The sequence below is a fragment of the Tiliqua scincoides genome, chromosome 1 (assembly GCF_035046505.1).
Source record: "Tiliqua scincoides isolate rTilSci1 chromosome 1, rTilSci1.hap2, whole genome shotgun sequence".
Lineage (NCBI taxonomy): Eukaryota > Metazoa > Chordata > Lepidosauria > Squamata > Scincidae > Tiliqua > Tiliqua scincoides.
The window spans coordinates 273,037,981-273,051,170 of NC_089821.1; the positions used below are offsets into that span (position 1 = coordinate 273,037,981).

The 13,190-nt window shown below is 45.6% G+C and overlaps 1 pseudogene; it reads left to right on the plus strand.

Moving 5' to 3' along the window:
* Positions 1 to 10,267: 10,267 nt before the first annotated feature.
* On the plus strand, positions 10,268 to 10,387 carry LOC136637448 (5S ribosomal RNA; annotated as a pseudogene).
* Positions 10,388 to 13,190: the final 2,803 nt, after the last annotated feature.

Below are 13,190 nucleotides of genomic sequence, written 5' to 3' on the forward strand. Positions count from 1 at the left end.
CCACAAACAGGAGAGGAAGCCCAACAGTTCTCCCACCATTACTCTCTTGCAGCTGGTATTCAAACTATTGCAAAACCTGGAGGTAACACACAATCATTTTGATGAGGAACCATTAACAGATCTGCCCTCAATGAATTTGTACAATCTCCTTTTAACACTACCCAAGCTAATGGCCACCACCACTGCATCTTGACAATGAATTCCACAGACTAAGGCATCATCCTTCTCTGAATGGGTAAATTGCCCGGACAGCCTGCTGAAGCTTACCAAGGATAGGAGCAGCTGATCTTTGAACGCTCAAAGTACCTCCTTTTGTCCATCCTAATTGTCCCATGAGTCAGATCCATTGGATAGCCCCGGGTTCTAATACTGTGTGTGACTCAGAGAGAAACTTTAACTACTTCCTCCACTCCACTACTAATTTTTATAAGTTTCAGTTATGTTAATCATGTTCCCTCCTCCAAGCTAATAAGACCCCCCCAAGTGCTGTGGCCTTACCTCATTAAGAAGGTGTTATTTTGATGACCCTCTTTTGCAACTTTTCCAGCTCTACAATAACTTTTTTGTGGTGTGATAACCAGATCTCCATACAGTATTCCAAATGTGGCTTACACCATAGATTTTGATGGAGCAGTCTTATTCTCAATCCCTTTCCTAGTAACCCCTAGCATGAAATTTCCTGCTGTTGCACACTGGGTTCTAAGTTTCCATGGCTGTGCATTCCATACTCCTTTGCACCCTTCCCATTGACTTCATTACTGACTGGCCCAGGGACTTCACTGCAACCATCTGGGGTATTCACCTCTTCATGCTTGCAATGAACTGGGCTTCAGATTTCAACCACGCACCATCAACCTTCTGCTACTCCAACAGAAAGCATGAAGCACTTACAAAGCAGATCTGTATATATTTACTTTATTAAATTAAAGTGCCCCAAATCGATTGCATTCTCTCATCACTGATTCCATGACAAGAGGCATGCTATAAATATCAAAGACAAAAGGAAAGTGATTTCAAGACAGCTGAAGCTTACCAAGGGTAGGAACAGCTGATCTTTGAACACTCAGGTGTGCAAAATTAGGATTGTTTCAGCACATGCTGTTTCTCCTACATGGATGATACTTTTACGTACAAAAATATACAGGCATATATGGTTTTTACTATTTCATAACAGTAATGCCAAGCAGTTATGTAGAGCTTTAGTATGTCTGAAGTGCTCCTCATACATGAACTCAGGAAACTTTATGAAAGCCCTATAAGGTAGATCAGGTAGATCACCTTGGGCTGCCTATAGGTTCCTCTGACATATACCACCTCTTTTGGTGATTGGGAGGTTTTTGAAAAAGGGATCATTGCCACTGGATCCAATCCTTTCCCACCCCAGATCCTCCACTGGAGCACCTATCCCTCCAACAAGTCACCCTCCACACCAGCTTACTGGTTCTGGAGTAGCTCACCAGCTGTGACCTCCATCACAGGTCCATCACAGAGTTGCCATTTGCTCCATAATGGTAGCTGGTGGTGCACTGCGCTCACTATGTTCCTGAACTCTGTTCTGCTATTGTAACTAGATCAATAGGATTGGGTTGTCAGATGCCAAAGTTTGTCTAGAGCCTTCTAATGGATTCATGGAAGAGGCAAGGTTGGAACCAATGTCTTCTTGGCACACTGTTCAATCTATATTAACCAATCCATTTTCTTTTGCTATGTTTATGCACAGCAAAATAGAGATTTGTGGGAACATGCACATGTGATTCTCAAGTAATTGACAGCTTCACTCTCCCCCTACAGCATGAAACTGCAATCAACACAGGAAAAAATAATGGCAGATTTGAGACTGCTCTGGAAGGCAAGAACTGAGACCTAGAAGATTTGGAATACAAAGAAAAAGATGTTTCTAAGCATGTGCAGAGTCTCTCCCTTGCAACCATGTTGATCACATCAGCTTCCAAGAAGAAGCTTTCCAGACCATAAGGATGACATCCAGGGAAACTTCAACTCCAACATCTTCTATTTTAGGAATTAAAGACCTATCAACGCATCTAAGACAAGATCTAATTCTTTCACCACAATTAATCAGCTTGAACTAACTGCTGCCCTACCCCTTCGTTATCTGCTCACAGTGGCTAACACAGATGAACTCCTGCCCACCCTCCACTTTTAAGCATACTTTAAAAATGTGTGAGGGAGAAGATGGAACCCACTGTTTTATTTTTGAAGGTACTTGTATTTCAATTTAAAACACAAAATTCACAAGGCAGCTTCCATAATAAATCATAAAATAGAAGGTAACAGAAATAAAACAGCAATCCAGGATCATAAAAACAGCAGAAAGCAGCCTACAACCCCGGAAAAAATGTTAAAATCCTACCAGGTGAGACGTCAGCAGCAGCTGCTGCTACTAGTCAACAAACATGATATCTGTTAGTTAAAAGCTTGAAGAAAAATTGTGATTTTGATCTGCCCCCTGCAGTTCAGCAAAGTTGGTACCAGGTAGATGACTCTAGGGAGCATAAATAGGATGCAACAAGCGCTCCCTGGCTGCTACCTGCCTTACCTCTCTGTGCACCTGGAGAAGGGCTTCTATCTGGTGATCTCAATGGACAGGCAGGTTCATATGGCTGTAACTGTTGTGATTGGACAGGTAGAGCACTTCAAGCATTAAGGACATTTAATCTGTTGATTCTAGTTATTTGGAGAAAAACTGAGAATTGGGGTAGGGAAAGCTCAGAATGGTAACAGAATTCAACACCTTCAAGAATGGAGGATGGTGGGGTGTGTTTTGAAGGAGCCACCTGCTCCTTTTGAAAGGTAGGTGGTCCACTACATGTGACATCAGTTTCCTTTATATAGACCAGAATCCTGGCATAGAAATGCATCTTGAGGACCAAACACCAAAAAAGAAGAAGTTAGTTTAAGCACATAATATGCAGCCAGATGCATGATGTTCCTTTGTTAAATAGAACTTGGGGGGAGGTGCAAGCCAGACTGGGACTTCAGCAGGGAGAAGAACTCTTTGCTCTGCCATGATCCAAGCCCTACTGCTGCTATTTAACCAGGGAGAATGTCTCCCACTGGGACCAGGACAGGGAACTAAGAGTCCAATCCTGTCCCCCACCATCTTCTGCCATGCAGCTGCACTGATGGAGCATGAGCTGTGTGCAGTGGTGGTGGGGAGGCAACAAGATAGCCTGGGAGAGGTGTTGACCCAATGTGTGGCGGCAGTGAAGAAGGCTAATTCCATGCTTGGGATCATTAGAAAAGGTATTGAGAATAAGACAGCTAATATAATAATGCCATTCTACAAATTGATGGTAAGGTCACACTTGGAGTATTGCATCCAGTTCTGGTCACCACATCTCAAAAAGGATATAGTGGAAATGGAAAAGGTGCAAAAAAGAGCAACCAAAATGATTACTAGGCTGGGGCACCTCCCTTACTAGGGAAGGCTACAGCGTTTGGGACCCTTCAGTCTGGAAAAGAAGCGCATGAGGGAGACATGATTGAGACATACAAAATTATGCAGGGGATAGATAGAGTGGATAGAAGGATGTGGTGCACTTTTCGCTCTCACATAACACCAGAACCAGGGGACATCCACTAAAATTGAGTGTTGGGAGTGTTAGGACTCCCCTAAAGAAAATATTTCTTTACTCAGCATGTGGTTAGTCTGTGGAACTCCTTGCCACAGAAAGTGGTGATGGTATCTAGCCTAGATTCCTTTAATAGGGGATTGGACCAATTTCTGAAAAAGTCTATCATGGGTTACAAGCCATGAAGGGTATGTGCAACCTCCAGATTTTAGAGGTAGACTACCTCAGAATGCCAGATGCAGGGGAGGGCACCAGGATGCAGATTGTATCTTGCTGTCTTGTGTGCTCCCTGAAGCATTTGGTGGGCCATTGTGAGATATAGGAAGCTGGACTAGATGGACCTTTGGCCTCATCCAGGGGGCTCTTCTTACATCCTTATGTACAAATTTTTTACTTCCCCCTCCAAAGGCTGCCTTGCTATCAATAGGTTTCCTTGGAGCTTCACCAGCTATTTTGCTGGCATAAGTCCAAGGAGAGGCAGATGGTGTGCTGGGCTGGGAAAACAGGGATAGCATCCCAGAGTTCACTGCTACCACTTGGATGCACTCACAACCTCCCCCCAAATGCTCCCTGGCCCCAGTCCCATTCCTCTCCTGAGCCTCCCCTTCCTGCCCTCCACCAGATTTTCTGCTGCAGTGAGACATCCAGGAACTTCTGCCATGCACAGTGAACTACGGCTCATTTGCGCCAGCAGCCTCAAAGTGCACAGCAGCAGCAGCAGCACATGTTTTACAACATTACTGTGGCACTTACGGTGGTGAACTAGGAGCTCTGCGGCTATAGGTGCCCGCACAGTTCTTGAACTTGTCTTATCAAACCCAAACTCTGGAACCAAACTGAGCTAAAGTTTAGACTGTCCCTTTACACATTCTAAATTCTTCCCTCCATTTATCTGGCCATAGACAGGACTGGGACTGTAGGTGGGTGGGGCTGTTACCAGTCACATGGGGTGATGAAGCACTTGCAGAGCATAATTTTGGCTCACCTGGGCCAAGGAGCATCTCCAGACTTGGTCAAACAAGCTGAGGAATTGCAAGCTTCCTTCTAATCAAGAGATGTCCTACCCCCCTGAAACCTTAGAAGATAGCCTTTTGTACACATCTTCTCATGTCCAGAGCTTGGACAAAGACAGCAACATTTCAAGGGGTCAGTCAAGAAAACAGCACACAATAGAAGGAAACATGAAACTAAAAATGGTTTCAGACCTTCGTGTATATCGGGGGCAGCAGCTGGGCTTCTAGGCTCTTATTTCTGTGCTTTTATGACTTGTGATCTCCAGAGCTAAAATCACGTTTAATGTTTTTAGAGATTGTATCTTTATCATCAAGTGTGTATCTTGTATTTACATCAAGGAGATGTTCCTTTCCTGTAGGAATTTTAATATTTTAGCAAATCTCAGAAATGGACAACCTTTAGAACTCAGAAATGTCTGCATGTCTTGGGGTCAGCACCAGGGGTCAGACTCAGGGTGGAAGGCATCCTGAAACCCCCCACCCCCTTGGACCCCTCACAATCTGCCATTGATGCAACCCACATCAGGTGGCTGCATGGTTGGGCCAGCTCCGGCCATTACCTGGGCAACTGCCTTTTAGACCAGCTGTCGCTACTCAATTGTATTCAAAGGTTACCACAGGGGGAATGCTTTATAGTAATCATGATTACAGCTCAGACACCTGTGGTGAGTGACCTGGAGTGATGCTACATTATAACAATCAAAAAGATACAAATAGCCTTGTAAGCCCTTTCAGTGGAGGGCTGTGTACACAAAAGGACACTTTCTGCAAAGGTCATTAGTGCACAAATAAACACTAATATCTGCAATTAGGACTAATTAAGTAGCACTAAAATAAGCACTAATACCTGAAATCAGAGACCTACCCCAATCTCTAATCTAACTGTCCCCACCTCTGGCTACAAATAAATCCTTTTCTTGGGCTCAAGAACCTTTCTCAGCTACTACTCTAGGGAGGAAACAGAACTGCACCTGCTTGCTGAATACCATACAAATGGCTCAGCCATACAAACAGCTCTAAGGCATTAAGGGCACAATCCTATCAGTTAGGCTGGTGCAAGTCCCAAGGAGTGTTGCAAACATGCCATAAAGCACATTTGCGCCTCCTCATGAGTTGGTTGGGCCAGTGCAGCGATGCGTGCTGGCCCACAGAGGCTGCATACAGCTTTTGCACCAATGTGGGAAAGGAAGGTTGTGTTGGCCAAGCTTGGCTGATGCAGGGATCTGGGAAGGGCAGGGAGGGGGTTGGGAGGAGGCAGGAGGAAGGCGTTCCAGGGTGGGTGAAGGGCATTCCAGGGGGTGGGCAGGCAGGGAGCGGGAGGTGGGGTTGGGACCCGGCAGTTATGCCAGGTTCCAACCCTGTTCCCCGAGCAGCATCCTGTTCCAAGCCTCTTCATTCTCCTCGGACTTGTGTCACCTCCTGAGGTGGCGGACGTCTGAAGAGACCCATTGGGGCTGTGGTGGCTTACCCATGGGAAAGGGGAAGAGTTTCCCCTTGCATCCGGCTGAGCCAATTCTGGCTCCATCTTGTGCTGGATACTGCGTAGGTCTCCTGGCCTGCCTATTCCAGCTCATGATAGGATTCTGCTACAAAAAGGTTTGCTTTGCTGTGCTACAAGAACATAGCCCAGCACACACACCCCTGGGTGTTCAGTCCCGGAATTCAGTCCCCTGGAATTCAGTCCCATGATGCTGGGGCTCCTATTTCCAATGGCAGGACTCCCTGGCCAATCATGCACGAGTGTTGACAACAGGTTGTTCTCATGTCATGGGTTTTTCTGTTCTATTCTCTGCATGGTCAGAAAACTTGCTATCAGTTTTACATGCATTTGCTTGTCATTTGGTCTATTTCAGGCTTCTGTTATTTACTCTTAGCATAATCTGATCTGACAAGAAAATATACTGGTCAACAAACTTTGTGTCAGGAGGACCAAAGCGCACTCTCAGTTTTACCTGTGTTTTCCTCTGTATCTATGTTATCCTCTGTATCTGTGATCATCTGGAAAAGTTGATGATGAGACATGAACATCTAGATGAATGATTGCTGAGTGCATGGATGAGCGCTGGTTGATGTTCATCTCTGTCCACACATGCTTTCCCCTTAACTTTGCCATTTAGTGTTGTGGGATGTGTGTTGGTTGCTAGGCATGCAAATTGATCAGAGGTGAGAATAAAATGGTCAAAGATCCGGTTTGCCCATAGTCCAAGTTTTAAAGGGAAGGACTTAACTGTTGCTGATGTCACAAAAGCATTTATGAGTCCTTAAAGGGAAAGGATAATATTCCTTTATGCAATTCCTAGGAAGGAGGTTCTGTCCCAGGTACAACACTGCATGTTTCCCCAACATGGTCTATTACTCTCAGTTTTTTGATGCGTCTCCTGCCCTCATTAGTGAAACAGCTCAGGAGAAGGAGGATGACAGTCACTTCAAACATTATGATAGAGCTGGAGGAAGTGCCATAGAGCTGTTTTCAGCAGAAGATAGTGAGTATGGCAGAACTTCTGTGTCGGTATGCACACTTACACACGATGGCCAATATTGGCATGGGCATACAGACCACCATTCTGCATTCCAAAGAAGGCACTATCATTTCCTTTGCTCCAGCCATCCCTCGTAATGCAGGAAGCAGAGCCTGCTTGAGTTGGAACAGGCTCCACCAGTGCCAGCAGTTTAGTCAACTTTGCAGGTCTGCTTTCATCCATCATTGGCTGCTTGTGAGTATCAGTACATGAGACAGGCACAATGAGTCAGCCACTGCTGTCACAGAGGACAAGGGTGGCGTGCTGAGCTGCCAGCTTGACAAGTCGCCTTTAAGTGACATCGGGGGAGCATCATTCCCAATGAAAGGTTCATGGGGAAGGCCTGCTGCCTCATCAGCTTAGGGAGGCAGTGCTGCTGGCACCGCCGCCAAAGTCATTGCTTTTGACAAGGGATATTCGGAATAAGTGACAGAAAAGATGACAGCCAAATGGAAAAGCCATCTGTCCAAGATCTCATATAGGAGGAGGCTGACTGTGAAGTGAATGCTTGGTGGAAGGAAGGAGCCACAATTTGGTGGGGTCAAACCCAATGCCTTAGAGCAGGGGTCAACAACCTTTCCCAAGGGGCTGGATGTTTGACAATGACATCATTGCCAAATTTCTGGGTTGCTGAGCACCTGGAAGTGGCTGTATGGATTTTGGTTAAACATTAGGATAAGATTATAAGAACACTTTGGTTATGGAATCACATACTGGATGAGTGGGCTGTTGGGAATTTTAAACAACAGCTGAACAGCCTTCTGTCGGAGATACTGTCACTCTGGATTTCCTGCCATGAGCAAGGGATTGGACTTGAGAGCCCACAAGGTCCCCTCCAACTCTGTGCTTCTGTTATTTATTTTTTCTTATTTTAAACAGTTCTGTGCTGCCTTCCAATCCCCCTGAGATACCTGGCAAAAACCCCAATATTCAAAATAATTCAAAACAATCAGCAAACCAAAAACACAAAACACAGTGTGGCCAAGAAGAAACAGCAGCTAAAATGAAATAACTCAATAACACAAGCTCAGGAGAAGGCCAAATGTTTTATTGTGTGCTTAAAAAATGGATGCTGTAGCCAGGGGCAGTGCAACTGGAATGCCACTGGATGCCATCTAGATTCTGCCACCTTGGCACAAAAAACTGTAGGACTTCCAGTTTCATTTATAGGATTGGAGGGAGGCGGTGGCAGCAGACTTAGGGTGAAAGGCACCCTGAATCCTCCAGACCCTCGTACTCCTTGCAATTTGCGGCCAATGCAACCCACATAAATGGCTGCATGGATGAGCCAGCTCTGGTTGTAAGGATAAGTTGGGCCTTTCAGGGGAAGGAGTTCTACAACTTTGGGCTGCCACTGAGATGGCCTTTTCTGCATCCCTATGAGATGAACCTCTGACAGCAGGAGGATGCAATCAGAGCGCCCAATGACAAGGTGCAGATAGGTTCATCCAGGAACAGACAGACCTTTGGGTGTCTTAGATCCAAGCCATGTAGAACATGAATGATTCCAGTGGTTCTCAAACATTTTAACACCGGGATCCACTTTTTAGAATGTCAATCTGTTAGGATCCACTGAAGTGATGTCATTAACCTGGAAGTTATATCATGGCAGGAAGTGACATCATCAAGTAGGAAAATTTTTTAACACCCCTATACAACAAAATCAGATCAATTAAGTAAGTAAATTAAAGGTTTACAATGTATAAATTTAAAATTTATTGAAAATAAAGAAGAATCCTCCGAAAACTCTGAAGCAGTTGCTGATCTGCTTAAAAAATATTCCACAAACATCCCAGAGCCAGCAAACCTGTCCACACTTACCCTGGAGTAAGCCCTATTGACTATCATGGTAGCATCAAGTTTAATACATGAAAAATAATTGAATGAGGACCCACCTGAAATTGGCTCTCAATGGGCCTTGGCCAACAGTTTGAGAAACACTAACTATTCTATTCTCCCAGAGATGAGCAAGGTGGCTCCAGTTTACATGCAATTAACTTGGAAAGAAGCTGAGCTATTTTCCAAAACAGTAGAGGCACAAAGTCCAAATTATGTTCTGTATTTGTAAATGAATGCAAATTCTTTAAGGAGCTCGATGTAGCAAACATAGGTCCTTTCTCACCTACCTCACATGTTAGGTGAGAGAGAGAGAGAGAGAGAGAGAGAGAGAGAGAGAGAGAGAGACTAGCCTACAGTCCCCCATTGAACTCATAGCTGAACAGTAGTGATTTGAACCCAGGTCTCCTTATCTATCCAATTTTCTAGCCAGTACACACATTGACTCCGGGTTGACCACACTAGTCTACAGGGACTGGATCATGTTAATAGGTTCTTATTAATAGGACCATCACCAGACCTAATAGGCCTTTCTGTAGGCCTAAATGTAGATCCTGCATGTTCCTCACCAGTTTGGGCCTGCGCAGATGTTTAGACAGCCCAGCACCACCAGTAACATTATTGGCTCGTGGAAGAGCTGAGAGGCTCATGAGCAAATTGAAGCCCCTTCTTGAGTCTATTTTATTTGTTAAAAGATTTGTATCCTGTCCATCCATCCCTGCCCATCAGGGCAGCTTACAACATATTAAAACCATACAATAAAAACCACCATAAAACAGAACATCAACTGATCTAAACACATTCTTGCTACGTGTTTAAATATCCTCAGTGACTGAGTGAGTGAGTGGGTTCTCCCAAGGGTGTCTGGGAACTACCATTAAAAAATGCCTGTCCCACTTACCTGTCAATCAAGCCTCTCCAAGTATTGGGAAACTCAGTAGGGCATCTGATAAAGAATGCAGGGCGTGGAGAGACTCCTGTGTAAGAAGGTGATCCTTCAGATATCCAGGTCCTAAGCTATACAATGCATAACCTGAGTAGCATAGTTAGAGACGGAGTACAGTGGTAAGTATTGCAGGTGCCCCAATGAGCCATACCCTACCACTCTCAGCTGGAGCTGTTGCTGCTTGCTGTTGCTGCTGGGAATGGCTCTGATGGCGAGTGCGAGGAACCATTTACACAGCACATAAGGGTGCCTGCAATACTTACCATTGTGCTCCGTCTCTAGCTACGCTACTGCATAACCAGCACCTTGAGAAACAGACTGGTAGCCCAGGAAGGTGTGGCCAGATTTTGGACACAAGTAGACTATAGCAACTGTTACCCTGCACATGCTGGATCTTGTCTGATCTCGGAAGCTAAGCAGGGTCAGGCCTGGTTAGTACTTGGATGGGAGACCGCCTGGGAATACTGGGTGCTGTAGGCTTATACCATAGTTTTTCGAGACTGAAGGTTGCCAATCAGACTACAAGAAGCTCAGCTTCAGTCCAGGATGGATCTGGAGGGCTCCACAACTGGATGGCTGAATCTCACAATCATGGATGTTGGCTCTGTTCACAAGTACCACTCCAAACCTGGCTTCAGAGAAGCTTATTTCAAGCCTAAATTTCTGCCATCTGCTTGGCTGTGACTCCTTCTAACAGCTTGTTGTCGGGTCAGGTGCCATAATTTCCCACTGTGCCATTATTTCCCCGTTTACCTGCTTGTCATCTATGTAGCTGCTAAGAGGGATGATTCATAAAGAGATAGATTAAGGCCGTTTGGTCAATTGTCGAGTTTTACTCGGTGGGCCTGAATTATTTTAAAAGCATTTCATGTTTGCTTGCTTTTCATCTCAATTTTATTTACTCCTTTGTTGTGGCAATCCAGAGGCCTTCCTGACACTTGAGCAGTGCTTTTCATCTTGCAAAGGCAACACGCTGGAAAATAGCCATAAATTACTCGTTATGTCGACCACCGTCCAAGAGGAGAATCAAGGGAATTTGATGCAGTTGGTTTTGTGTTTATTAGAGAATGGATCTGCTTTATTATCTGTTAAATAATAAACCTTCTCCTGATATAGCCTTCATAAATCAAGTGAGCCTTTCCTGTACCCACCACCCAACAGAGAATTAGCAATTTTTGACAGTCAAAATGTATAGCTTTATAATTGCTACTTCTAAATCATATTTTAAAGATTATCTGTAGCCCTCAGAAGCGGAGAGAGGTTTGTTCACACACACAGGGTAAAAACACTTATAATGCATGGAAAGCCAAGTACTGTATGAAACAGTGCTATGGGAAACATTGTTGAGGGTAAAGCTGGTGCTGATTGGTGCAGCACCCAGGCTCCTCAGCATCATCAGATCCTTCCACAAGGACATGAAGGGCACTGTTGTCTTTGATGGCTCCACATCAGACCCCTTTGACATCCGAAGCGGCGTGAAGCAGGGCTGTGTTCTTGCACCAACCTTGTTTGGGATTTTCTTCGCTGTCCTGCTGAAGCAGGCCTTTGGAACTGCAACAGAAGGCATTTATCTTCGGACCAGATCAGATGGAAAGTTCTTCAACCTCTCCAGACTGAGAGCAAAGTCCAAAGTCCAGCTGAAATGTCTGCGTGACTTCCTCTTTGCTGACGATGCAGCTGTCACTACCCACTCTGCCAAAGATCTCCAGCAGCTCATGGATCGTTTTAGCAAGGCCTGCCAAGATTTTGGACTGACGATCAGCCTAAAGAAAACACAGGTCATGGTTCAGGATGTGGACTCACCTCCCTGCATTACAATCTCTGCGCATGAACTGGAGGTTGCCCATGACTTTGTGTACCTTGGCTCAACGATCTCCGACACTCTTTCTCTCGATACCGAGCTAAACAAATGCATCGGTAAAGCAGCTACCACGTTTTCCAGACTCACAAAGAGAGTTGGTCCAACAAGAAGCTGACAGAACATACCAAGATCCAGGTCTACAGAGCTTGCGTCCTGAGTACACTTCTGTACTGCAGCGAGTCATGGACTCTCCGCTCACAACAGGAGAGGAAACTGAATGCTTTCCACATGCGCTGCCTCCGGCGCATTCTCGGCATCACCTTGCAGGACAAAGTTCCTAACAACACAGTGCTGGAATCCCTAGCATGTATGCACTGCTGAAACAGAGACGCCTGCGTTGGCTCGGTCATGTCATGAGAATAGATGATGGCCGGATCCCAAAGGATCTCCTCTATGGAGAACTCGTGCAAGGAAAGCGCCCTACAGGTAGACCACAGCTGCGATACAAGGACATCTGCAAGAGGGATCTGAAGGCCTTAGGGATGGAACTCAACAAGTGGGAAACCCTGGCCTCTGAGCGGCCTGCTTGGAGGCAGGCTGTGCAGCATGGCCTTTCCCAGTTTGAAGAGACACTTGGCCAGCAGTCTGAGGCAAAGAGGCAAAGAAGGAAGGCCCATAGCCAGGGAGACAGACCAGGGACAGACTGCACTTGCTCCCGGTGTGGAAGGGATTGTCACTCCCGGATTGGCCTTTTCAGCCACACTAGACGCTGTTCCAGAACCACCTTTCAGAGCGCAATACCATAGTCTTTCGAGACTGAAGGTTGCCAATGTATGTATGATTGGTGCAACTCAGTCAGAAAACACTTCCCATTGGCTACAATAGCTGTCAGTCACGCCCCAGGTAAAAAGTGCTCTAATGAAACAGCACTAAAGGAAGCAGCATTTTCAAATGAATTACACTACTACTTTTCTACAAGCTGTTAGAGTAGTTTCCATACATTAAATGACAATAGGTGTGTCACCCAAGCAAGCACACACATATAGAAGCTCAGTTAATCACCCCGTCCTATCCTTTTCCTCACCATAGCATGCAGCTGTGCTGCACTGCATGGTATGGTGGGAGTGGGGCAATCAGGGGCCTCCATAAGCCCCTAGATCTCTAATGGGTCTCCTTTGACTTGCACCAGTTTTTTAGCTGGTGCAAGTCCAAGGAGACAAGGCAGAAGTCAGGAGGCTCCAGAGGTGACAAAATTTAGCACAAGTTGCTCATACTGAGTGACACTCACCTTCAATATGACCCTGTCCCTCCTCTGATCTGCCCCAATCCTCCCCCCATCCATTCTACCCACCCACCAACTTACTGCCACCGTGTGCAGGGTCCTCTGTGCCGTCTACAGCAGCAGTTCAGAAGTGCGCAGCTACGTACATTTCAAGATTGGCATTTGTGATACCATAAAGCTCACTCTGCTGCTGGAACGCT